Source organism: Pan paniscus, chromosome 7 (genome assembly GCF_029289425.2).
Source record: "Pan paniscus chromosome 7, NHGRI_mPanPan1-v2.0_pri, whole genome shotgun sequence".
Lineage (NCBI taxonomy): Eukaryota > Metazoa > Chordata > Mammalia > Primates > Hominidae > Pan > Pan paniscus.
Genome location: NC_073256.2, coordinates 97,269,837 through 97,296,493, shown reverse-complemented (window position 1 = coordinate 97,296,493; position 26,657 = coordinate 97,269,837). Strand labels below are relative to the sequence as shown.

Here is a 26,657-nt window from a genome sequence, read left to right as displayed (position 1 = left end):
ACGGGTTTTGCCTGGCCATGGCTGCCTTCACGTGGAGCAGGCTCAGGGCCTGCGGCAGCCTGGAAGAGAGAGTGGGTAGGCAGGGCTGGCTCACTGTGGTGCAGGAAAGGTGGAGGAGGGGGCTCCTGCGAGTACAGACTGGATCTTCCTCACATCTACTGTTACCTTTCCTAGACCTGCAAATTGCTCAAAATCCATTACCTAAGGATGAATGAACAGAATTCTTACTCTAATTGCAATGCACCCTCTTAGGTCCATATGGAAGAGACTCCCCTCTGACTCATATTCATTCCAGCCTCAGTATGTGAGGAGGACTGGGAGAAATGTGTCCTGATGTGCTTTTTTGTCTGTTTACTCTTTTCTCCCTTCCAGGGAAAAAACCCTAGCATTCTTCCTCCTTTCAGAGCACGCAGTAGAGAAGCAAGGTTCCCGATTTGCCAATAATAATGCTCATGCAATCTTCGTGTCTGTTTGGCCTAGAGGGAAACTTGGGCAATCTGGCTCTGCTGTGCTCCAGTGGCCTCTTCCCCAGCTGGCCTCCTGCACCTCCCTCACCGAGTGCCCATGCTGACCTAGGGCCTCGGCAGGCTTCCTGCCCAGGGAGGGCCAAGGCCATGAGCACCAGGGTGTTACTTTCAAAGCTCAGGACTAAACACAGAGAAAAATGAATGTTATCTGATTAGGCCTGTATGAGATTTTAAAACCAAATTTAAATGATTTTACAGGAAAAAAAGCTTTTTCTTATAATAAATGCTTCATTTTTATCCTTCTGCTAAGAAAATGAGAAACTAAAAGACTCGCTATAGGAAACAAAACTAAAGTATAATTTTACTTTTAAAAAACGTTAACATGTTTAACTCAGATGTCAGCTAGGAGTTCCCTGTAGTTTCAGAAAACACTTAAAGATTTTAATTGATTTCAGACTGAAATAATCACTGCTTATATATGATAAGTCTATGATAGCTAATATCTTACAATAATGTGCTGTGGTGTTCAGATCAACTTTCATCTGAAGAGTTCTTTAGTTCAGGGCAACACATTTTAAGAAATAAGAAAATCCTTGAAAATTTGACCCACATTCAGAGGAAAATGATAAGAATGATGAAGGGATAGGAAACCATGTTATATGAAGAAGGTTCAGGAGTTAGTTAACTTCTACCTGGAAAAAATAACAAATACTTAAAGGGAAAATGCCAACTGTCTTAAAATATTTGGAAGACAGCTAGATTTACTTTGTCCATATCAGGAAAGCATAATTGTGTTTTATAAGTAAAGAGTTACAGAAAAATGGGTTTGACTCAGTATGAGGAAGACTATTTCAAAAATTAGTACCTTCTAGAAATGAAATGTGGTACTTAAGAAAGGTGTGAGCTTGGCCAGGTGCGGTGGCTCATGCCTGTAATCCCAGCACTTTGGGAGGCCGAGGTGGGCGGATCACCTGAGGTCAGGAATTCGAGACCAGCCTGGCCAACATAGTGAAACTCCGTCTCTACTAAAAATACAAAAATAAGCTGGAAATGGTGGTGCATGCCTGTAATCCCAGCTACCCAAGAGGCTGAGGCAGGAGAATCGCTTGAATCTGGGAGGCAGAGGTTGTAGTGAGCCAAGATCACACCACTGTGCTCCATCCTGGGTGACAGAGCAAGACTCCGTCTCAGAAAAAAAAAAAAAAAAAAAAAAAAAAGATGTACACTTCCCTTTCATAAAATCATTTAATCAACAAATATTTTTTGAGTGAGTAAGTTCTAGGCACTGTTTTAAGCACTATATATATATAATATATGTATAAAATAATAATTTATATAAATATATATTTAAAATAAAATAATAATTATATATTTTTATATATATAAATAAGGTTTGATAGCCACATATGTGTGATGTTATAGAAGATCTTTGTATTAAAAGAGAAAAGTTAGAATGCATTATTTCTATGGGATATTTTCCTACTTTAATATTTTATATTTTTATTCTTTTGAAGAAAATGATGACAAAAAAAGCCTATCTTTTACCATTAAAGTTAGTCCTTTCTGGACAATGACTATTGTATTATTATTATTCCCCAATGTTAATGAATTGCTATATATGCTATAAGAAGAAGTACTCAATGAGTTCTGGATTCTGGCCCTAGCAAACCCAATGAAAAGGCCACCATGGTAATGAGTTTTCTGTCCCTGTAGGCAGACAAGTATGTCCTTTCCAATTGTTCCAGTCAATGAAGGTATTTTTAATATAACCTCTTTTTTCAAACACATTAACTTTTACCCTAAACTTTGTGCATCTACACATTCAATAACATGCCTTCTGTATCCTCACCAAATCACTTGCAGAAATGTTAAACAGGAACAGACACAACGCATTCCTGCTGGCTTTCCATCCAACCACTAATCAGTGTTATTGTGGAACCAGGAATGAAACTTGCCAACTATAGTGTTATACATACAATTTAAAAAATCTTATTTATATAGATATTGTGAAAAATTTTGGAAAATGATTTATAAATACCAAGGCACTGTGTTTGTGGCACATTTTGTTCTGCTCATTAAAAAAGCATGATTTGTTACCAAGATACCCATGATCCCCTAAAAATCACCATTTCATTTCCTACATGCTCGCAAACTATATTCATGAATTCATTCTAGCAATTTTCCACAAACTAAATTTGTCTAATTTCTAAAAAGAAAAAAAAATACTAGAACATCTAAAGTCTTTGGTCACTCTTGAGTTAACCTTCTTCTCTAGTGTCTCTAGGTATAAAATTATTTTCCTGAATACTTTTAATTTTGTTCCATGTTCTCCTATTTAAAATTTTTTATTAAGAATGCACTTTAAAATGTATTCCAAGCTGGAGTTTAACAGAATAGCTATATTTTCACTATGGAATAGGATGTTGCCTTAATTGAATTGATACAAAGTAACAAAGAATACTGATTTTAAAATTGCGATACATTTTCTAACATATCCAAGACTTTAAATAACCATCAAAAGATGGCAACTATCCTTTGTGACAGTATTCTTTCCACTGTTCCCATGGAAATTTCATTAGTCACTGAATACATTTTCACTTTAAAACCAGGTTTCCATTTTCAAAGTATCTTATTGTAAATTTTTTAAAAATCAAAAAGAAAAATTGGAACCATTTGTCTGGTATTAGGACTTTGGATTTTAAAAATTTCTAAAAACAATTAAAGTTAGATTTTCTAAACTCTAGGATAAATGTTGAAATCTTAATGTTTATTTGTCTATTTTTCTCTGTACATAGAAATGTCAGCAATCCGAGGCTATGGGTCTTTGTCTTGTTCTCTCCTGTGCCTAGAACAATGTCTGGCATAGAATAGTCAAATATATTTTGACTAACAAATCCATGGTTTTATTATCTGGCTAATTAAAAGAAGATCATGTGATTGTTTCTTTCCCAAGGAACATGTGACTGCCTTTTAGTTCACAATTTTCCCTTCTTGGTCAGAATTAAGGGTGAAGTAGCTGTTTTCCTCTTCATTTTTTTAGTATTTTCAGAGGGAAATTTCTCATCCAAGTAATCTGTAGCAAGAAAACATGAAAGTGTGTGCCCTGACCTCATTCCATCTCAAACGCTAGTGAGAGGAATTTAGGCTGAAGGTCAGAACCACTTTATCTAAGATCAAGCTTGTTCAACCTGTGGCCCACCTGGGCCACACACGACCTAGCATGGCTTTGAATGCCGCCCAACACAAATTCGTAAACTTTCTTAGAACCTTATGAGATTTATGTGTTTGTGATTTTTTTTTTAAGCTCATCAGTTATCGTTAGTGTTGGTGTATTTTATGTGTAGCCCGAGACAATTCTTCTCTTTCAATGGGGCCCAGGGAAGCCAAAAGATTGGACACCCTGTCTTAGATCATAGTTCAAGGTTGGTTCTTGTTCTTCCCCTCAGCCGGTGACTTGGCTGATTGTAGTCAATGCCTAAAGATGCTATACTGTGAGTAGGGCAGGATGAGTTGGTTACTGTCGCAGCTCCTACACAGTAGAATGTGGTTCCTGTAGAATAAAAATAATATTCTTTACTATTGAGAGATAAACAGAAGGTTGAATTTCAGTTATTTCAATGTATCATAATGAGAAGGGAATGGGTTTTGGAATCAGATCTGAGTTCAAATCCTGACTCTCCCATTTAGGGACTGTGTATCCTTAGGAAAATCCCCCACAATCTCTGATTCTTGGTTTCTGCACCTTACAGTTTTTGAGGGGATTGAAATAGGTTTATTTATGCAAGGCATCTAGTACAGAGCTTTGCATATAGTAGGCCTTCCAATGTGGCTTCTATTGTTATTTTAATATCCAGTCGGAAAATACAGACGGTATTGTTTGTATAAGCCAACACTCCCTTGCCATTATCTTTGGTGTCCTTGATAAATTTAGGTGCCTTGCACAACTGAGCAAAGAGAATGACACCCTCAAGATAGCTGTATCATAAACTGGCATTATATGCATATATTACTGATTTTTAAAATAATACTTAATTTTGATACACTGTGTGGTTGCAAGTGGAAGGGGGTGGATTTAAGCTACAGGATAGGTCAGTTAAGAAGTCTTCTGGAGCTAAAGGAATGGGACACCTTAATGAAGTACTTAGATTCTCTGCGTGCTGCATCTTTGACACCAAGGTTACATGAGTGAAAGAAACCCTTGTTATGTTGCAAGGGAATTGTCCGATCATTTTGAACAGTGACCCTGTAGCATCCAGAACATCAGCCCCAGGGCTCCTTTTCCCCTTCTCTACATTTGAGCACTGCACTACGTACATCGAGGATGAAGAAACACTACAAAAGTAACATGGTCTTTGCCTTCAAGGGGTTTTAACCTAAATAAGCACAGAAACTAAAACTTATGAAAGTATGAGACACAGGGTAGAATAGTGGGATAAGCCTGAACTGCGAGCTAGAAACTCTGCATTCAAATCTCCATTCTGCCACCGAAAAATCTTGAGTAAGTACAAATTCCCTGTGTAAAATAAAAGCATGACAGATGCTTTCTCTAGGTTCTCCCATTTCTGAATTTGATAATTCTGCTCTGCAGAAAAAAAATGATAATAATTACCATTAAACTGGATGTCTGTGACTATGACTTTACCATATCAAGTGAAAATATAGTATAAATTGGTACAATAGCACTGCGAAAATATAGTATAAATTGATACAATAGCACTGTGTCCAAAATCTTTGTTAGGTTGGAAACAAGATTTAAGGTAGCAAATGAAGAAGTGATCAACCGGCCATACATTTTAGACACCAAGGGATTTTGAGAAATTATAGATATCAATGTTCTCTCTTCTTGAGTCAAGGTTAATAAAATAAGAGCTCCTGGAAGAGATAGGTCTAGTGGCATATTATGAAGAAGGTGCAAAATAGGTATCTGGAGAAAGAGAGAAATCCCTTCTTCTCTAGGTCTCTTAAATGTTAGTGTTCCTTGGGGTGCATCTTAGATATTCCTCTGTTTTTCCTCTGCATGCCTTACATAGCCATCTCCACCAGGGTCACATTAAATGTTCCATTGATAAAATAAAAATTACATTAAAGATTCACAAATCCCTAGCCCCGAACTTTCTCCTGAGTTCTCACTCCCTACTTCACATTTCCATGTTTCAAAGTTTTGTCAAACAAAGCATATCTAAAACATGACTGGTCCCATTGTTCCCCCTGGACATCCCCTTTTTTTCCTTCCTCTCTCAGTAAATGGAACCACTAGCTTCTCAGTTTCCCAAGCCCAAAACTTGGATAATATTCTCAATCCATTCTTCTAAGTTACCTACTATATCCAATCAATTCTTCAAATATTCATCATCTTCTACTGTGTGCCAGGCCCTGGTCAAAGCATTTGAGATTTATCAGTGAACAAAATAGACCCAAAAAAGCTACTTTCCTCTGTGGAATTTAAATGAAGCATTGGTGCCCCTGATTCTTCTTAAATTTCTCACAAATTCATCCAGTGTTCTTTACCTCATTGTCATTACCCTACTTCCAAGCATTCTCCGCTCTTATTTCCTCTGAGAGTCTAACAAGTCTCCTTTCATCCTGCCTCCAACTCTCTTGCCATCCAGTAGCCTGAGTGAACATGTTAAAATCCAAATCTGATCAAATCACTCCCCAGTGTAAATCTCTTCAACAGCTGCCAACACCCTAGGGTACCATTTAATCTCTTTTAAGCATTTGTGACCTGACCCTTCTTCCTTAAGTGTTTCCTGTTGTAACACTTCCTGCTTTGGCACTACCTGCTCCTACTATACTGAACTTCTTCCAACTGCCCTAAAGAACCTTGCTCTGTTTCTCACACCCTGTGCTTTTGTAATTGTTGTTATCTCCGCTTGGAATGTTCTTCCCCACTTTCTTCTTTTTCTCACTGTTCCTATTCATTCTTCAAGCTATTGCTTAAATGTCACTTTCTCAGGGAAGCCCTTTCTGTACCCCATAGATTGGTGAGCTGCTCCTGTGTTGAGTTTCCCTCGTACCCCATGTCAGATCTCTGCTTGCATTAGTCACAGATTCCTGCTGTTGCTTGTTTGCTAGTCTGTGGTCCAAATTAGATGATAAGCATTGTATTACAAGGACCTCGTTTGCCTTGTTCTCTGCTACATCCTAGAAGCTAGCACAGTATGGGGCCCCGACTAGACCCTTAAATATTTATTACATGATTGAATGATTAATACATGAATGAATGAATGAATGAGATGAACACTTGGAGCAGCAGACACCCAGAACTATTAGGCCTCTCTAACATAGTGTTATCCCTATTGAAGTCACTAGGGGTCCAGCATGACACACACATCACTGTCTAGCCTTAAGAATCATTACTATAGTTTAAGTCTAGTTGAATTTGGATAGAAATTTTTCTCAGCATTCTAGCTACTGTAATTTATGGTTACTGTAACTGCAAATTTTTGTTTTGGTTTAAGTGTCTCTTGAGATAAATATACTTCAATATACATCCCCACTAGACTTTGTGTCACAAGGTTCAGTTTTTACATGCATTTCAAACCCACACATAGTTTTTCATATTGTACCCCAAACATTCCCTGCCTTAAGTCTTTTTATAAAACGAGTATTTCACCTCTGAAATGTATTAACCAATAATGATCAATAACATGTGATTAGCACAGAATGCTTCTTAACTTCTGAGAATACTGGGACCTCTCTTCCCAGAGTCAAAACACTGGTAAAGTGCAAAACTTTGAGAATAATAGGCAAGACTGTTCCATACACCAGAGAACGTAGGTCACATTTAGAATGACAGCAACCTGAGGTTTGAGATCACTGTTGCCTGATGGTTTTAAATCATAGCTTCACATTAGAATCACTTAGAGAGCTTCTAAAAACACAGTTAAATCAAACCCATCAACATGTCTAGGGATGGACCTCAGGAGTCAGTATTTCAGCTCTCCAGGTGATCCTAAAGACCATTTCTGTAGCCCATAAGACAAATATATATAATGATTAAATAGCAGCCACTTGGACTTGCACATCCAGAAGGGATATTTAATGTTATTGTAGCAGAGAGTGCTCTGGTTGTCTCTATTTTTGCCCTATGGGGGAATCCATTTTCAACTCAGATACTATTTACCCACTCTGAAGGGAAATTAACCTTCCTCACAATTATGTAATAGAGTTGTCTGGCCATACAAATAAGAAAAGTAACCTCTTCTGGGATATTTAACAGCAGACATTTTATAAAGCATTTCAGAGAAAAGAATCGTGTTATTCCTGACATTGATTGATACTAGTTAACTGAGCTACTGCATGAATAGAACTTTATAATTTTCTGTAAATAGAAATAAAGGTACCTAGGTTTGGTAATTTTTCTGACTCTCCAGACTAAGTGAGCTCCCTCTGTCATTTCTATATGTGCCTTTCAATAATTGTACTTTTAATAGAGCTTACATTGATTTGTGTGATTTTTAAAAAATTCCTTCCTTATTCCCCTACTTTACTGTAAGCTCTAGGAGTGGAAAGACTGTGTTTTCACTCACCATATCCTTACCCAACCTTGTTCTTAGTAGAGATTCGAACATACTCATGAAATGAAAGAGAGGAGAGGTTGGGGAAGTGAGGAAGGAGGAAAGCTTTAAACTACTTCACATCACATGTCTCCTGGAAAAGTATGTCTATTAGAATCTCCACTCATGAAAGTTCTGCTCCATGCAGTTTCTAGAAATCAAGCACCAACAAAGAAAACCTCAACATGTTTGCAAACCAATGCAGTTTCATCAGGTCACTGGGTCAGCATCATTTGGAACATTTTACCTTATTTACCTTTTCATTCTGAGACATCATTTAAAAATATTATAAGACTCTAATGAGAACAAGGTTGTATCTTTTGTCTTGATCAGTATTGTATCCCCAGTAGCTGGCACTGTGTGAGATTTAAGGTAGGTAACCAATACATATTTCTTTAATAAATGCTGAATAGGATAAGTGGGTATATGAATGAATGAAGTAGCATTTCAACACAGCCTAGTATACACTGGAAAGAAAATGGACAGATTTTAGACAAATTCAGAAGAAAATCTTTATAGGTCTAGAACAGAGAAAATTCGCTTAACTACATAGCTATAACAGAGTATAATAAGCATAGATAATTTCAGCAACATTTTTAAAGCAAATTCATATTCAGCAGCTTTTCCTATCTGTCTAGTGGCACTGGGGACACAAGATGTACGTGAGCAAAAAGTTTTGAAAATAAAGTTAGGAATGTAGGTTACAAAATTTCTAGTGTTCTTTGTTTAAATCATTTGAAGTCTAACCTGATTTATTTTTTTAAACACTAGGGAATTTTTCATGGTTACTGCATCAAAAAGCACAGATTTAACATCTCACAAAATGACAGCAGAACATGAGGTTAGTACCTGCATCAAGGATTTGAAATCTCCAGCCTCATTCTTCAGTACCCTATTTCACTTCTATTGCACTTTATCCCTGTGAATATCTTAGTGGTTCCTTAGTATACCAATTAAGAAAACTCACAGTTCAGCAAACTTTTAAATCTTGCCCTATAAATTACATGTTTCTACGTAGCTGCTTCTCTTTCTGTGGTGCCAGTTTTAACAAGAAAATAACAACTGGGATTGACCAATGCTATACACTGGTGTTTGCTCTGTCTGTGAGTGGCAAAGGCAACATCTGTACTCTGAAGGCTCCCTTGGTTTATTTGAAAACTTCCAGAATTCCAATCAGATAAAGACCAAGCTCTTTACCGTGTCCATCAAGGCCTTCTGTCAATGTATTCTGTCATTTTTCTAATTTCTCCTTCTCTGTTAGGGATTTCCAGAGAAACAGAACCAACCAGGGTGTGTACGTGCATGTGTGTGTGTGTGTGTGTGTGTGTGTGTGTGTCTGTGTAGAGGCGAAAGAGAGAGAGAGATTGAAAGAGATGAACTGGCTCACACTATCATGGAGGGTCAAGTCCAAAATCTTCAGGTGAAGCTGGCACTGGAGACCCAGGAAAGAATTGTAGTCTGAGTCCTACAGGCAGTTTGCTGACAACTCCTTGTTGTTTGGGAGAGGTCAGTGTTTGTTGTATCAAGATCCTCAACTGATTGGATGAGGCTCATCCTCATTATGGAGGGTAATCTGCTTTAGTCAACGTCTGTCTGTTTAAGTGTTAATCTCATGCAAAAAGTATTTTCACAGAAACATTCAGAATAATATTTGACCAAATATCAAGGCACTGTGGCCCAGCTACATTGACACACAAAATTAATCATCACATCTTCTATCTAAATTATGTAGATTTCCTTAACAGTATTAGCCCCACCCCCACACCATACATGCTATACTCATTCTAGCCTTTCTTTGTCTCCCAGTAAAAACCACTTTCTTATCTGCCAAGAATGTCTTCAAAATTCTCTCCTGATGATTACCAGACTGTACTGTGTGTTGTAATCATCAGAACTAGCAAAGTATAGAGAGGCCCGACCTTGTGGGAGTAACACAGGGCCTGGGTATCTGCATTTTACCAAGTTTCATAAATGATTCTGATACATACCAAAGTTTGAGAAACATTTCTTTAGTCAAAAGTATATCCTACATTCAAGTGGCCCCTCGACATTCCCTTTATTTAAAAAGTTATACTTGCATGATCTCATCCCAATCCAAAAGTCATTTTTCCTTTTGTAAACTCCAACACTTTGAATATATCTCACACAATTTCAAATTTCCTTTTATATCCCCTTAAAATAGTTTCCTAAGTGTGTTCTATTTATATGCATTTCTGTACAATGTGTTTTGAGGGTAGTGACCTCAAAACATATGCAGCATACAGCATACAGCATAATCTAATACAAGAAAAGATTCTCAGCCCTGGATTCACTTTAGAATCACTTGGTGGATTTTTGAAAATCCCTATGCTCAGGTTTCATTTCCAGAGCTTCTGATTTAATTACCAGGGGTGGACATTGGGCACCAGTATGTTTTAGAAGTTCTCCAGGTGATTCCAGTGTATTCTCAACCAGGACTGAGAATCACAGTTACTGTGAAAAGAGATGAGAGGAAGGAATCTTTCTCCTTTTGGTATCATGGTATATCTCCGGTACCCAGGGCAGTGCCAGATGTGTAGCAGGTCAAATATTTGATTGAATGGGTCAAATATTTGACCATTTTCCTTTCTGTATGAATTCTGTAAAAGTTCTTTCACTTCTCTAAGCCTCAGTTCACCATGTTTATAGGACGGGAATAACAATACCTATATCAATAATGATGGTTTTGAAGAATAAATGAGATGACAAGTTATTTGTCACATAGCAGATGCTGATCAAAAGTGAACTCCCTTTCCTTCAAAAGTTGGTGTTCTCATCCTATTTCTGACACTGGCAGGAATTCTGTGGGCACAAAAACTTAATACACATGAAATGTGTATTGAATGAATGAGTTATGAAAAATTAAATGATAGATACATTATCTGGGACTAAAACGTGATAATGTCTCATTTTAATTGTTGGCTTTGTGGATTCCACTGTCCCACTCCAGGGAAGAGATAAGACGGTAAATATTAATCACAGGATATGCTGCAATTATTTATGCTATATTTCTGTCAGTACCTGCTAAAAAGAAGAGCAGTTATAGTTTGTGTGAAATTTCTCTTATTAAAATGAAGGCATAGTAATTAAGAAACTGGAACGTGATCAAATGAACTCATTTGGTCCCAAACCTTACTTGCAATAACATGCTTAATTTTCATTGACTCTCAGAGACCTTAAAGGTCATTGTGTAATGCTAGGACTACATAGGGAAATGAAGAGAGGAGCACACTTTTGAATTGTCCATTCATTTGTCTGTGGTGTGTATGTGTGAACTCCACATTTGCCGGTGGTGTGCCTGTGTTCACACAAACACACAGTTTGGTGAAATGCAAACTTTGCAATACAAAATGTTGAATTAAACTTGGTCCCTGTGTCAGGACTCTGTGAGCTGGTGAAGGGCTACTTTTATTTCTAAATTGTCACTAGCTATTCAACTTCCGCTTTTCATCTTCTCTCTAGCTGTAAGTGTGGGAACTTCTGACTTTTTTCCCTTTCTTTCTTCCTCATGTTACTCAGAAAATAAACATAAAAGGAACAAGTGAGTTTTTGCAAAGAACTCTTAGGAACCTGCTTGAGCAAGTAATAACAGCCTGAGGAAAAATGCTATATGCCAAGGGTCTAGCTTCAAACAAAACCTGGGTGTTCTGTGACTTGAGGTGGGCGTGTGAAGACAGGAGGCTCTCCATGTTGGGCTAATTTGATTCAGTAACAGTGAAGACGTCGAAACAAAATATGCAAGGGTTACCAGTTGACATTTTATCACAGAAGTTTTCTTGGATGAAAAAAATGACACAGGAAAATCTGTATGTGGGGCTACTATATACATTAAACCTTAAATTATATTTTGAAATTTTTATTTTATTTTATTTTATTTTATTTTGTTTTATTTTATTTTGAGACGGAGTCTCGCTCTGTCACCCAGGCTGGAGTGCAGTGGCACAATCCCAGCTCACTCCACCTCCCAGGTTGACGCCATTCTCCTGCCTCAGCCTTCCGAGTAGCTGGAACTATAGGCGCCCGCCACCACACCCAGCTACTTTTTTTTTTTTTTTTTTTTTTGTATTTTTAGTAGAGACGGGGTTTCACCATGTTAGCCAGGATGGTCTACATCTCCTGACCTCGTGATCCACCCACCTCCACCTCCCAAAGTGCTGGGATTACAGGCGTGAGCCGCCGCGCCCAGCCATTTTGAAATTTATGACACAATAGTTAAGATTCCTATAATGAAAAGGCAGAAACTAAACTCTGGTGCTGCATTTACTGCATTAGTTTTGTAAAGAAAATAAAAATCACTTGTCATAAACAACACTTTCAGGTTTTCATCTCTTTTCTGAAATTGATTGGCAAGAAACAGATCACGTTGTGACTGGCTTGATAACAGAGACATAAGCAAAAGCATTAGGCTACGTCTAAGAACCATTGTCATTCCAATAAATTATCTATATATACCCCCACTATGTACGGTAACTTTGCAGGGGACAGTGTATGATGAAGTCATTAATTGATGAAGGTGCAAAGCAAAAGCCCTAGGATACTCATGACATTTCAACCTTCCACTAAATTGTGAGATCTTGGTATCTTACTAATTGTGTATCCAGACTAAAGGAACAACTCCAGGGATGAGAGTGGGCTGCATTCAGGTAGAGAGTGGACCTATGACTTTCTAGAGAAGATTCCCAAGTGGATTGATTCAGCCCATGAACTTGAAGCTAGAGATAAGGAATATGTGGGGAGAATGAGTGACCCTGAATGAGTCTCTGGATTGAAAACATCCCTATAATATAGTCCTTTAAGTCCAAAAAACTTTTAAAACACTATTTGGAATCTTGTAAAATAGAAAACCAGTTTTCGAAGTAATTAGAAACAACTTTCTAACAACTCAGAAAAGAGAAATAATTGGGGTCATCCTTTTACATTGTGAGAGGTGACTGTTGAATGCATTTGGAGAAAAGTACATAAAATTAAGCAAGCCCTTATTGAAATAAAAAACAAAACTGCAGGATTATTTATAGCCTTCATCCATTTTCAATGTATTTGACCACAAATCTTTTCAAAATGCTAGACTAATTCCAGCTCTTTCACTGGACTAATTTTTAATGAATTCATTTAAAAACACTCATTAATTTAAACTGATTAGTCTCTCAAACTCTAGTTGTCATTTTAATCAATCATCCACATAATGTAATCTTCCTGAAAGAGAAGTCCAATCATGTCCCTCTCTATTTGAAAAAATCCCCTTGTTTCCCAGTGACTCCCTTTAGTTTTCCAGATCTAGATTAGAATGGAGCACGAGGCCCTTTATGTTCTGCTGACAGTCCTAGTCTCTGCCACAACTTCTTGTTCACTTATGCCCAAGAGTTACCCAACCTCTAGTCGGGTATGGTGGCAGGTGCCTGTAATCCCAGCTATTTGGGAGGCTGAGGCAGGAGAATCGCTTGAACCCGGGAGGTGGAGGTTGCAGTGAGCTAAGACTGCACCATTGCACTCCAGCCTGGGCAACAAGAATGAAACTGTCCCAAAAAGAAAAAGAGTTACCCAACCTCTCAGTCTCCTAAACACTCTGTAAGTACTTCCTGGCCTCTACGCCATTGGCCATAAAATCTCTTCCTGGAATTACACAATATCATTTTAAAATCAGAGTTTCCACTCAGTAAACTCTTCTTTGATCCTGAAGAAAATTACTTTTACCTCTCACTGGGCTTCCATTATACTTAAGATATTTTTCTATTTTAGCACTTGAACAGGTCACTGCAGTTATTTTGATTACATACTTCTCTCTCCCACCGGATCTCATGAGGTCTGGGATTGGGTCTTATTCATCTTTGTATTTACTCTGGGAGAAAAGAGTGCCAAGTGCATTTGGAGAAAGGTATGTTACCCAAAATTAAGCAGGTCTTTTTTTTTTCTTTTTAACTGCAGAACTTCTCATTGCCTGACTCATACAAAGATATTAAGAGACCTTGTTCCCCATAGTTCTCACAATTGTCTGATCACTCTCCCTCAGTAATAGATTGAATGGTCACCCTCAAAAAAATATGTCCACACTCTAATGGGAGAAACCTAGGGGTGTGATTTAAGCCCTAAATCTAATGACAAGTTTCCTTGTAAGAAATAAAAGAGGAGAAAGCAATGTTAAGATGGAGGCAGAGATTGGTGTGATCCAACCACAAGCAGGGGAACCTGGAACCACCAGAAGCTGGAAAAGGCAAGGCCGAATTTTCCCCTAGAAACTTCAGAGGGAGCATGTCCCTGCCAACATCTCATTTTCAGACTTCTACCCTCCAGAACGTCTAGAGTACCCTCCAGAGCTTCTAGAGAACACATTTCTGTTGTCATAAGCCACCCAGTTAACGGTAATTCATTACAACAGCCCTAGGAATCTAATAAACTCCTCCCTTTTCAGTTGCCTCCATTATTTGTTATTCTGATGCCTCCTTATATGATAGTTTTCCCCATAGTTCTGTACCTGCTCCTCTTACTTTACACTGTAACCTAGAGTGAACTTACCTACTCCAGACCACCACGTATTTTTCTGATCCAGATCTTTATTTCCTGTGCTCTATATCTGTTTAGCCAACTTCCTGTTAGACACTGTAAGTGTACTAACCCGTAGGTTATTCAAAATACACTCATCTCTCTGTCTCTCTCTCTTTCCTATAAAACTCCTTTTGGATGGCCTATTTTCTGCCTGGTACCACTGGGAGGGCACTTTACAATAATTTCTGATATGAACTCTTAATCCTATCAGCATCACAAGTCCTTGTTGAACATATTTTTTAAGACAGAATTTATTCTTCTAACTATAGAACAATTTTAGATAAATTGAAATTATTGAAAAATAGAAAGAAAAACAACTTACTCTTAACCTCACCATCTAAGACAATCACCATTAACCATTGAGTGCACTTCATTCCAGTCATTTTGCTTTTTCATATTTGTGATCAGGGTATACATACTTTTATATACTTAAAGGTTAATGAGAACATCTCACTTGTTTTCAGAAGTGTCAGTGTTTGTTTTAGGCATCTCTGAAACATAACTTCTCATCAATTACCAATAATCTCCTAAATTAATTTTAAAATAGTGCTTGCTCATCATCTTCACTTTGACTTGAACCAGAACCCAGGCGCTAAACTAGTTTTCCACCTTGTGTTCCTTTCCAGTAGAGCCATAATCATTAAAATAGCATAAGATGATGTAGTCTCTCATGAAAGCTACTCTACATTGCCCAAACCTGCTGAAGAATTATCATATGCAATTGTTTCTGGAATGTCATCATTTAGTTTAGATTTCACAGTTGATGTTAATATGGGAGGGATAAATTACTCACATACCGCCTAGCCTGAAGCTAATTAGTTTCGTAAGTACATGTATGATCACAAAGCCAGAGATGGAAGTGCTCTGCCTTCAATGACAATGTCTTTTACTACTGGATATTTCTTTGTAATTTTTAGACTCCGAAGTGTGAAAATGTTAAGCTTAAAAGTCCTAAATTGGAGATTATATCAGAATATTTTATAAAGCTTTTGATAGAACAGTGGATTTTCTTCCCACAGTTTTCACTGAAGTCAACCCTTAGAGCACAGGTTGCCTTTTCCACAGCAGCAAGGGGCCAATGCTGTCAGGTAGTCTTTGTCCTCCACACCTCCCACCCCTGCCAGCTATCCTGACTCACCAAATTTTGCAACTGTTTTAATCACTGATGTTGTGAAAGATATTAATGTCATCTCTATTCTGCTCAAAATGTGGGAAAATCTTTTCTCAGTTCATCAGCAACAAGAATAGACCTTTTCAAAAGAGGAGATTAGAAATCAGACACATAAAAGTTAGAAATGGGTACATGCGTAAATATGGATTAGTGACCCAATGGCTTGTCTGCAGATCACTGCAACTTGAGTACACTCTGCACTCCCAGAGAGTTGCATATTGGTTATCCATGACCTAACCCCCACCTGTAGACTTGTGGGAATATCCAGCCCCAACCAGAGCTCATTTATGACTCAGAGAGATGTGGAATCCCATAAGCTTTTCCCTATGTCCTCTCACCAGGTTGGTTCTAGCTTTCGGGTCCTTGTAGGGTTGCCTCAATTACCTCCAAGTCATTTGACTGCTGGTCTTCCTGTTCCCTTAAAAATCCCTGTGCCATGGTCCCATTCAGACCATATTTCCCAAAGATGATAGTTGCCAAGATGCCCCAAGGCGAGTGTCCAGTGTTACCCTATATAAAGCAAGACCCCCCCCAGGCTCCCTTATGACAGACTGGGTCAGGAACATTTTTAAGGAGTAAGTTCTCCTGATTTTTAAGAGTAAGTTCTCCTGATGTTTAACTTTCAGCATTTCACTTCGTTCCCTTTCCTCAAGAGAAGAAGGTCAAGGCCAGTAGCTCCCGGGAAGTTTCCATTTTCTCCATTCTGGCTGGGATTTTATAACAACACTCCATCAGCAAATTGTCTTTACAGAGTCAGTAGGTTCTTGTTTTTGAGACTTCACTGACACAAAAGTAAAGAAAGTCTGGCCCTAGAGGAAGTTGTTTACCTTTCTAGTTTTATTCCCAGACCTCTAGTGGCTCCTAGACATTACTTCTAGGCTCAGATCCTGTTGAAAGGTTTTCTTTGTCTTTTTTTTTTTTTTTTTTAAACACTGGGACTCCTGGAAGTCCAGTCCTATTTGTTGAGCTGTTGATTGGGAAGTATTTTCTACACGCTGTCCTATTTCTGGATACTTCCAAGTCATGGTCGGATCTGACAAGTAAAGCACAACATCTGAGGTTATAGTAACAATAGATAGAAATCCAAGTATAGTCAGCATGGGAGACACATGGAGACTTCTAGAAGGCAGTACTTAAAATACCAGGCAGGTTGACTGTCAGCAAGAGGGAAGCCTTTGGCAGGTAGCAGGTCCACAGGCACAGAGTAAGGGATCAAAGGCAAAACTCCATTCAGTTAAAAAAGAAAAAACCTTGCAAACACAAGATATGGTCTGAGCCTCATCAGGGGTGTTACCATGCAAGGACTGAGGCCAGGGGAATTGCTCAGAAACTTAGCAGTCAGAATTAGTTTGCAAATTGAGCGTGGGGGTCTCAAAAGTACACAGATGCTCAATAATCGAAACTGATATGTATTTCAGGTCCAGACAAGATTGAGCTAATGTTAATTCCCAGGCTGATGGTAAACAACAGGGCTTCTCAAATTTTATTGTATGTTTAAACAATTCACCAAAGAAATCTTTTGAAAAATGCACGTTTTTGATTCAGTAAATCTGGAGATGGTTCTGATCATCTGCAATGCTAAGAAGCTTCCAGGTGATGCAGATACTGCATATCTGTGATACACGCTTTGTGTGTGTGTCTTTTTATATTTGTTGATTTTTTTTTTTTTTTTTTTTTTTTTTTGAGACAGAGTCTCACTCTGTCAACCAGGCTGCAGTGCAGTGGCATGATCTCGGCTCACTGCAACCTCCACCTCCCGGGTTTAAGCAGTTCTCTACCTCAGCCTCCCAAGTAGCTGGGATTATAGGCACCCACCACCAAACCTGGCTAATTTTTTGTATTTTTAGTAGAGATGAGGTTTCACTATCTTGGCCAGACTGGTCTTGAACTCCTGACCTCGTGATCCACCCGCCTCGGCCTCCCAAAGTGCTGGGATTACAGGCGTGAGCCACCGCGACTGGCCTTGATTTGTTTTTAAATGTTGAAATAATTTTTGGTTTACAGAGAAGTTGCAAATACAGTACAGAGCTCCCACACACCCTTCATCCTGCTTCCCCTAATGTTAACATCTAACGTGTACATTTGTCAAAACCAATAAATGAACATTGCTACAATACTAGCAACTAAACTATAGACTTTATTTGGATTTCTCCATTTGTTCTACTAATGTTTCTTTCTGTTCCAGGATCCAATTTGGGATCCCACATTGCATTTGGTCATCATGTTTCCTTAGTTTCCACAGATCTGTGACAATTTCCCAGGTTTTCCTTGTGACTCATGACCTTGATAGTTTGAAGAGTATTTTGTAGAATATCCCTCAATTTTGTCTTCATATATCTGAGATTACATGAAGATTAAATTTGGGTTATGAGTGTTTAGGAAGACCACAGAAGTGAAATGCCTTCTCATTGCATCCTAGCAGAGGGTACATGACAGCATGACTTTACACTGGGGATATTAAACTTGATCCTGTGGTTAATGTGATATTTACCAGTTTGCTAAAGTTATTATTTTTCCCTTTTCACACTCTGTTCTTTGGAAGTGAGTCTAAGTGTGGTCAATGGTTCTCATATTTGAGCATGCATCAGAATCACTTGGAGGACTTATAAAACTATGCTCTTTTTTCAGTTTCTGATTCAGCAGGCCTGGGGCTGGGGCCAAGAATGTGCATTTCTAAAAAGTTCTTTGGTGATGGTGATGCCACCTAGTCCAAAGCCCACACTTTGAGAACTACTGGTCTAGAACATTTGTCCTTAGTTGCTGAGCCTTAGACTTCAGTCAGAATTGCCTGGGAATAATTTTAGAAATATATATTCCCAGGCTTTGTCCTTGGCAATTCTGACCTATGCCGGCTCATAGGAGTTGGCATTTTTACAAATGCAAGTCAGGCTTGAGAACCATGAGGTTACTGCTACTCTGCAATAATCTGATTAAAGCGTAATTGGCCGAGAGCCTGGGGGCAAGTGCTCAGGCAGCAGGTGGGGTCCCAACAGCTCCAGCTGTAAGAAGCAAAGGGTGGGAGAGCCTGGGAACCCAGCAGGGTCTGAATCATAGGCCTTCAGGCTGCCTGGGTCTGACCTTGCTGTCTTTATTCATCCCTCCAGGAATTCCGTGTATTATTTTGATTTGTCTGAATCACATGATTGCTCAGAAGCAGACAGCACCAGCAAGCCAGCACTCAACCCTAAGACCAGCCTTCAGTGAGCAGTCTGCTGAAATTCTAAAACAGAGTAAGGAATCACATAGCATGCTGTTTACCAGCATCAACTAATTTATTTTATTGCCTAAATCTTAAGTTCTTCAGTATTCACGCAAAAGATGTTGTATGATTACAAAGATTCCAAAAGAAAATTGACGGGAGCGGGTGATGAAGGAGGGAGAGATTAGAAAAAAAAAAAAAAAAAAACTAAAGAAGTAAGGAAAATATTTTTCTTACATGAACTTCAGAAAAAATTTAATTTATATAATTTTATCATATAATTATTATAATTATTATTCAGCCTTTTATTCCATTATCATAATAACTTACTATTACTTATAAAAATTACCTTTATCCTTGGTGAATATGATGAAAAGTATTATCATTTTTAACTGACAAAAAACAATTCTGTGTAATAAAGACAATTGCAAATAAGTTTAAATGGCATTTTACATAATAAAATAAACTTTTTATTTAAAACATAAAGGTAGCCAGGCTTGGTGGCTCACATCTGTAATCTCAGCACATTGGGAGGCCGAGGTGGGCAGATAACTTGAGGTCAGAAGTTTGAGACCAGCCTGGCCAACATGGCAAAATCCCATCTCTATCAAAAACACAAAAATTAGCTGGGTGTGGTGGTGCACGCCTGTAATCCCAGCTACTTGGGATGTTGAGATATGAGAATCTCTTGAACCCAGGAGGTGGAGGTTGCAGTGAGCTGATATTGCACACTGCACTCCTGCCTGGGTGACAGCAAGACTCCATCTCAAAAACAATAAAAAAATTAAAAAGTAATAAAAATTAAAATAAAACATAAAGGTCCCTAAGATTCTTTAAAATGAGATTTTTCTCTGTATTACTTTCCTGGGGCTGCCACAACAAATTGCCACAAACTTAGAGGCTTAAAACAACAGAAATGTGTTCTCCTACAGATTTGGAGGCCAGAGACAGAAACTAAGGTGTTGGTAGCTTCTAGAAGGCTCTGGGGGAGAATCTTTTTCATGCCTCTCTTCTGGCTTCTGGTGGCTGCTGACAATCCATGGTGTCCCTAGGCTTATGGCAGCTCGTCAATTGCTATCTTCATGTGTCCTTTTCTTTTGTCTCCATATGTCTTAAATCTCCCTCTCCTTTCTCTTATAAGAACATATGTTATTGAATTTAGAGTTTGCCTAAATCCAATACAGTCTCAACCTGAGATCCTTAATTAGCATCTGCAAAGATCCCATTTCTAAAGAAGGTCACATTTACAAGTGTACTGGGGATTAAGGCTTGAACGTATCTTTTGTGGTGGACACAGTTCAACCCACTACAATTTCAGATATAGTTTGGGTGCTTACACCCTCCAAATCTCATATTGAGATGTAATAATCCCCAGTGTTGGAGGTGGGGCCTGGTGGGAGGTGTTTAGGTCGTGGGGGCAGATCCTCCATGAACGGCTTGGTGCTGCCCTTGTAATAATGAGTGAGTTCTTGCTCTGAGCTCACACAAGATCTGGTTGTTTAAAAAAGCATGGCACCTCCCGATCTCTGTCCCTTGCTCTAGCTCTTGCCATGTGATACACCAGCTCCCCATTTGCCTTCTGCCATGATTGTAAGCTTCCTGAGGCCCTCATCAGAAGCAGATGCTGGCACCATACTTCCAGTACAGTCTGCAGAACCATGAACCAATTAAACCACTTTTCTTTATAAGTTACCAGTCTCAGGTATTCCTTTATAGCAACACAAAAATGGTCTAACACAATTCCCAACCCTATTAAAAAAAAGTTGAAGTGTGTGAAGAATGTTGGCATGGAGCAGTGCCATGTTACTGCTTGCTTGGAAGACTACGTGCCTCATCCCAGCCATTCAGCTCAGCTTCCTGTCCACTGCCCACCTCCAGGTGTGCATTTCAGTAGCAGCACCAAGGCAGAAACACCCTGAGCCTCATGAATGGCCAAGTTTCCCGATGTTCTTAGCCAGAAAATACTAAGAGATGACCCAGTTCCGTTAATGCCCTTCCTACAAAGCCCACCCAATATAAGAAGAGACTCATGCAGGTATTTAGGTCGCTAATTTTTGTTTGCCACAGCACTTAAATTTTTCTAGTGAACTTCCTCCATTTTCAATACATTTTACTTTAAAAAGCCCCTGTAAATTTTTTTCCTTACAGAATGGTTTTAATCCAAGTGCATTAGAACCGCATGGAAAACTTGAAGGCTTAATATTGCTAAGGTGATAAAAAAAAAGTAGAAGAATTTTATAGCTACTGAGGGCTATTTCTGAAGAAACTTTATAATTTAACAGGCTCATTAACCACTCCAGTTTAGACTCAGGAAGAAGCAGATAGCAGGACAGCTTTTTAAACTAGGTTTCTTTCCTCAATTTCCTTACACAATTAATTTTTGATTCTTGTATCTTTCTGTCGTACAGCACTTAGAGTGATTTAAAAAATATTCCATATATTTGAATGATAACCATCTCATGTTACTTTTATAAATGCCAGAGTTTGGCTCCTTATGTTAATTTTTCTGTTGGCTTTATCCATGGCATAAATATAAAAATGTCTTTTGATGAAAAATCTGTTAAATGAAAAATGGTATCCACCATTCTTCTATCCCAAGAAAAGAAAGCCTATAGTAGTTGTTAAGTTATGATCCCCAGTTTTAAAAATTTATACTTGAGACTCTAAAACAGGGGTTGACAAATATTTTTTCTGTGAAGAGCCAGTAGTAAATATTTCAGGCTTTGCCAGTCATATGTTTGTTATAATTACTCAACCTCACTATTGCAGCACAAAAGCAACCATAGATAATATGTAAAGGAATAAGTGTGGTTGTGTTTTAATAAAACTTTATCTACACATGGCAGCTGGATTTAGTATATGGGTCATAGTTTGCCAACCCCTGATCTAAAATATCAACTTGTTCTCCAGCTGTGTACTGTATTGCTAGATACCCACAGGGAAACATGAAGGAATTCAGTGTAGTTTCAGATTCTCTTTCACAGAGTTGGAAACATTTTGGATGTCTATTTCAATCCCCATTATAAACTCAGTGGTGGGAAAGACCTATCCTAGGGATCTTTCCTTTAGTAGGCACTCAAGTGTTTATTGAATTAGTTGCAAATGAGTAAGGCCTGAGTTCTCCTTGCATGCCAATATCTACAGAGTGCCCACTATGTCTTGTCCAGCTCCAATACACTTCAAATTGCTTCGTTGAAATAACTCAAGTTTAATATACCAAAAGACTGGAAAATCTTGCATGCTGGGGCTTTCCTCTCCTGCTTTGTAGGAAAGTTATGAGATCTGTACTTCTGTTATGAATAAATATAGTCACAATACTTTTCTATAGAAAGAAAAATTGTGTGTGTGCATGTATATGTGTATATACATCAGAAGAGCAACAGATAATTATGTTCCATATTTACTGGGCCATCAGGAATGCACTGGTGAGAGGGGCCACAGCATCATTAAGAGTTTCAGTGGTTGCTCTTGTTGGTTTGTTAGAGTTCAGCTCATTGGTAGCAATGGGAATGAAGAGAATTTGATTCAATCTGGGCCAGATGGCAGCACATTACTGCCAGAAACCAGGGGATTGATTGCACTTCACCATAAAATAGGGCAAGGCTGAAGGCACAGCTAAGGGTGTTTGACCCAAAAGGGGTTATGGAGATGATTAAAATAACACTGAATCCATAGAGGCAAAATAGATGATTAGCCAACAAGGGTGCTGCTTCATACATACAATCAAGAGAAGGCAAGAATGGATGGGCAGCAGACTAAGGATGAGCACCCCAGTAGAAAGTCATGATCTTTTGCTCAGATTCCAGATCTGAGCCAATTTTCAGACCCAGAATCCTTTGTCTCAATAAGTGACAAGCCCACAGAAGGAAGAACCCTGAGATACCATAAACTGTTAATGTCCCCCATTTTCCTCAAAGGAGATCTGTTATTGTTTACTTGAGAAAATATGCAATGAGGAAAGAGGAATATCCAGATATTCTGACAGCCTCGGGTCTGAATTATTGTCGATTCACAGAGTGCCAAATCATCATGGTAGAGTGAAGACATACAGCAGCTGGGTAATAAATAGAATCCTGGCCAAAGTCTAGGTCTCAGTAGATCCGGTAGGTCTGTGGATTCCTCCAGAAGTCATTTCCCTAGGCCTTGAATGCGTAATTGGGATTGACTCCTTGGCTGTTGGAGTAAGCTCCACCTTTCTCATTTTCTAATTCAAACAAGAATTATCATAGTGGGGAAGGCAAAATGGAAGCTTCTGAAACTGCACCCCCACACTCCCACCTTCTTCACTGCTATCCTCTCTCCATCCCTTGATAAGATGGTGAATAAAAAACATTGTATTTGGTGGCAGGGGAGGAGTGAGGAATGACAGAAATTGGGGCTACTCAAAAGGACTTTAAGACTGCAGAAGGTGGTGGTTCATATCATAGCACCATTTAATTCATGAGTCTGATCACTGCAAAATCCAAATGAATCTTAGAATATTTCTAGCCTAGTGAAAAGTCAACTAATAACCCCAATGATGGGCTACTGTGCTTGATGTGTTATCTTTGTTAGTGCAGATCAATACAGTGTCAGGTACATGGTGTTCAGTCAGACCATATTTCACATTCTTTCCTACCTCAATCAGGAAAGATCAGAAACCATTTGCATTTGCATGGAACAGACAATGACATATGTTTACATTTTTTTATTTTTATTTTTTGAGTTGGAGTCTCACTCTGTTGCCCAGGCTGGAGTGCAGTGGTGTGATCTCGGCTCACTGCAACCTCCCAGGTTCAAGTGATTCTCCTGCCTCAGCCTCCCGAGAAGCTTGGATTACAGGTGCCCACCAGCACACCCAGCTAATTTTTGTAATTTTTAGTAGAGACGGGGTTTTGCTGTGTTGGCTAGGATGGTCTCAAACTCCTGACCCCAGGTGATCCTCCCACCTTGGGCTCTCAAAGTACTGGGATTACAGGCATGAGCCACCTGTAACATAGTCCTGTGGCTATGTTAACTCCTACTCTTTATCATAATATAATCAGATGAGATCTAGGCTGTCTGGACACTTGGCACAATATCATGTTATCAGGCAGGATGAACAAGAAGTGGCTAGTACACTGGAGGCCTTGGTAAGACACATTCAACACAGAATATGAGAGTTAAAGTTGGTAATGATTGAGGCACCTTCTAGTAAAGTTTTTAGGGGTCCAGCTTGACCAGGGACATATAAGGAAATCTTTTCCAAAAGACAAATTGCTACATTTTGCCTGTTCTATCAAAATTCTTGTGGGACTCCTTGGCTTATGGTGGCAACATATTGCACATTTAGGCATGTGCTGCAGCCCATATACTGGATGGCATGAAAGGCTCCCTGCTTTGAGTGGAGCCCAGAGCAGGAAAGGGTCTGCAGGAAGGAAGGGCTGTGATATGAGCTGCGCTGATGCTTGGGTCATGTGATTGGTAAACTCCACGGTGCTGGAGGTGTTAGTGAGAGGAAAATATGCAATATAATGTGTATGGTGTGTGTGTATGTGTGTGTGTGAGAGAGAGAGTGTATGTATGTGTGTGGGTGAGCATCATAGCACCAATGTCTGGGGTTGTGAAGAAAGATCATGCCATCTGTAACAGAGACTTATACACCTATTAAAACAGAGTGCCTAATGTGTTACTGGGGCCCCATAGAGACAGAATTCTTGACTATAGGATATCAAGTAATAATGTATCTGGAACTGTCCGTTATGAGCCGGGTTCCTTCAGACCCACAGAGTCATCAAGTCAGGTATGTCCAGCAGAAGTCCATCATGAGATCAGATTGTGCATCTGGGGTCAAGCCTAAACAAGACCAGAAGTCCTAAGGTAACTGCATGAGCAGGTGGTGCAGATCCCCATGTCATCCACCACTGCAGCACCAGCACCCCTCCTTCAGATCATGCCCCAGACAGTATGTGGGTCCCATGTGACCAGCTAAAGGAGGAGAAAAAACCTGAGCATGTTTAATGTACCAGTCAGCACAGGGTGTGGAGGCAAGTTAAAAATGGGCAGTGGTTTCATGACACTTGGGGTGTGGGGGGGACTTGGGGAACTGGTAAGGAAAATCATATCAATGGACAAAGCTCAGAGTCATGCACCTGTTCCCTATTTTATGTGGAGGACACAGTGGCTTGGAATGGGAACATATATATACTCATGGGTGGAAGCGAATCGTCTGAAAAGCTGGTCAGGGACCTGGAAGGAGAAGGACTGAAAAATTGCAGACAAGAATGTTTGGTGGAGAGGAATGTGTGTGAACCTATAGGAATGGGCAAAATATGTGAAGATTTTTGGCTCTCGTATTCATGAACACTAGAAAGCATCGATCACAGAAGAGGCACTGAACAACAGAGTAGACAAAATGACTAGGCCAGTTGACATTAGGCAGTCTCTGAGCTGATGTGATTGACACATGAACGGAGCAGCCACAGTGCAGAGATAGAAGCCATACATGGGCTCCGTCTCACACCTCAGTACTGACGCCTGTGCAAGTCTAACCTGTCAGCAACAGGGAAAAACACCGCTCCCAATACGACATCTTCAAGGAGGTGATCTTCAATCATGATTTTCCTTGTGGGAGGGGATCCATGTGCATCCGACATATGTGACAGCACATTCGACATTTTCTTGGAAAATCCTGGGAATTGTAGTGCCTTCAGTGCCCAGATTACCCTCAATGTTGGGTCATTTCCTGGCTTTAGCCTCATGCCTATTAAGTTGAATGAGCACAGTCATACAAATTACTCAGGAAAACCAACCAATGAACTAAGGCTTTTTGTTTTGTTTTGTTTTGCTTTTTTGACACAGAGTCTTGCTCTGTTGCCCAGGCTGGAGTGCAGTGGAGTGCAGTGGCATGATCTTGGCTCACTGCAACCTCTGCTTCCCGGGTTCAAGTGATTCTTCTGCCTCAGCCTCCCGAGTAGCTGGGACTACAGGTGCGTTGCACCATGCCTGGCTAATTTTTGTATTTTTAGTAGAGACAGGGTTTCACCATATTGGCCCGGCTGGTCTTGAACTCCTGACCTCATGATCTGCCCGCCTGGGCCTCCCAAAGTGCTGGGATTACAGGCAAGAACCACTGCACCCGGCCAAACTATAGTATCTTTACCAACCATATCTGGAACATTTAATCAATAGTGTATGCAAAATTTTTGCCTCATATTAGGCATATAATGCTAATTGCTTTATAAATGTTAGTTGAATAATTATCAGTAAGACTATTGGCCTGGATATTAGAATTTGGAAATTTAACATTTTAATGGGAATTATAAAATGCCATGTCCCCATTCTTGTCTTAAAATAATTTTATAACTTCAGTGTTTCTTAATAACTTTTGTCAACCTACGGACATCAAGCTCTGCCTAGAATTAACAATGATGTCCTCAGGGGCTGATGGAATGTATAAGGGCATGTTTGTCCTTTACTTAGCATTTGGAGTCCCCTCTTCTCTAGCTGACGGATTTGCTGTTATATTCCTTGACCCCTGTTCTGACTTACAGTTATTAGTGGACACTGAGATGTTACAGTCAGGGTTGAAAGGAACAGAAACTAGCCTAAATTAAAGAGGACTTAAAAGATATTTGGTGTTCTCATGGCAATGATGGCTCTTTAAACCGTTGGGAAGTTGAGCTGGCACCTGGAAAAGTGTCAGTAACAGGGCTGTGTGTGTGTGTGTGCATGTGTGTGTAACA

At 39.2% G+C, this 26,657-nt stretch overlaps 1 protein-coding gene and 1 long non-coding RNA gene across 4 annotated transcripts in view; one reads left to right on the top strand and one right to left on the bottom strand.

Annotated features, from left to right (window-relative positions):
* LOC134730985 (uncharacterized) overlaps positions 1 to 26,657 on the bottom strand; it is a 304,042-nt gene that overhangs the window by 118,534 nt on the left and 158,851 nt on the right. The gene's annotated exons all lie outside the window — the stretch shown is intronic.
* Positions 1 to 26,657, top strand: part of FABP12 (fatty acid binding protein 12) — a 36,499-nt gene that overhangs the window by 2,842 nt on the left and 7,000 nt on the right. Inside the window, exon 2 of one of the 2 annotated variants that reach the window (XM_034966276.3) lies at positions 18,860 to 18,985. The gene's annotated coding sequence lies outside the window, so the exon portion shown is untranslated. Of the gene's footprint in view, positions 1 to 18,859; positions 18,986 to 24,681; positions 24,793 to 26,657 lie in introns of those variants that run through there. The other variant, XM_055116686.2, reaches the window with a different exon arrangement.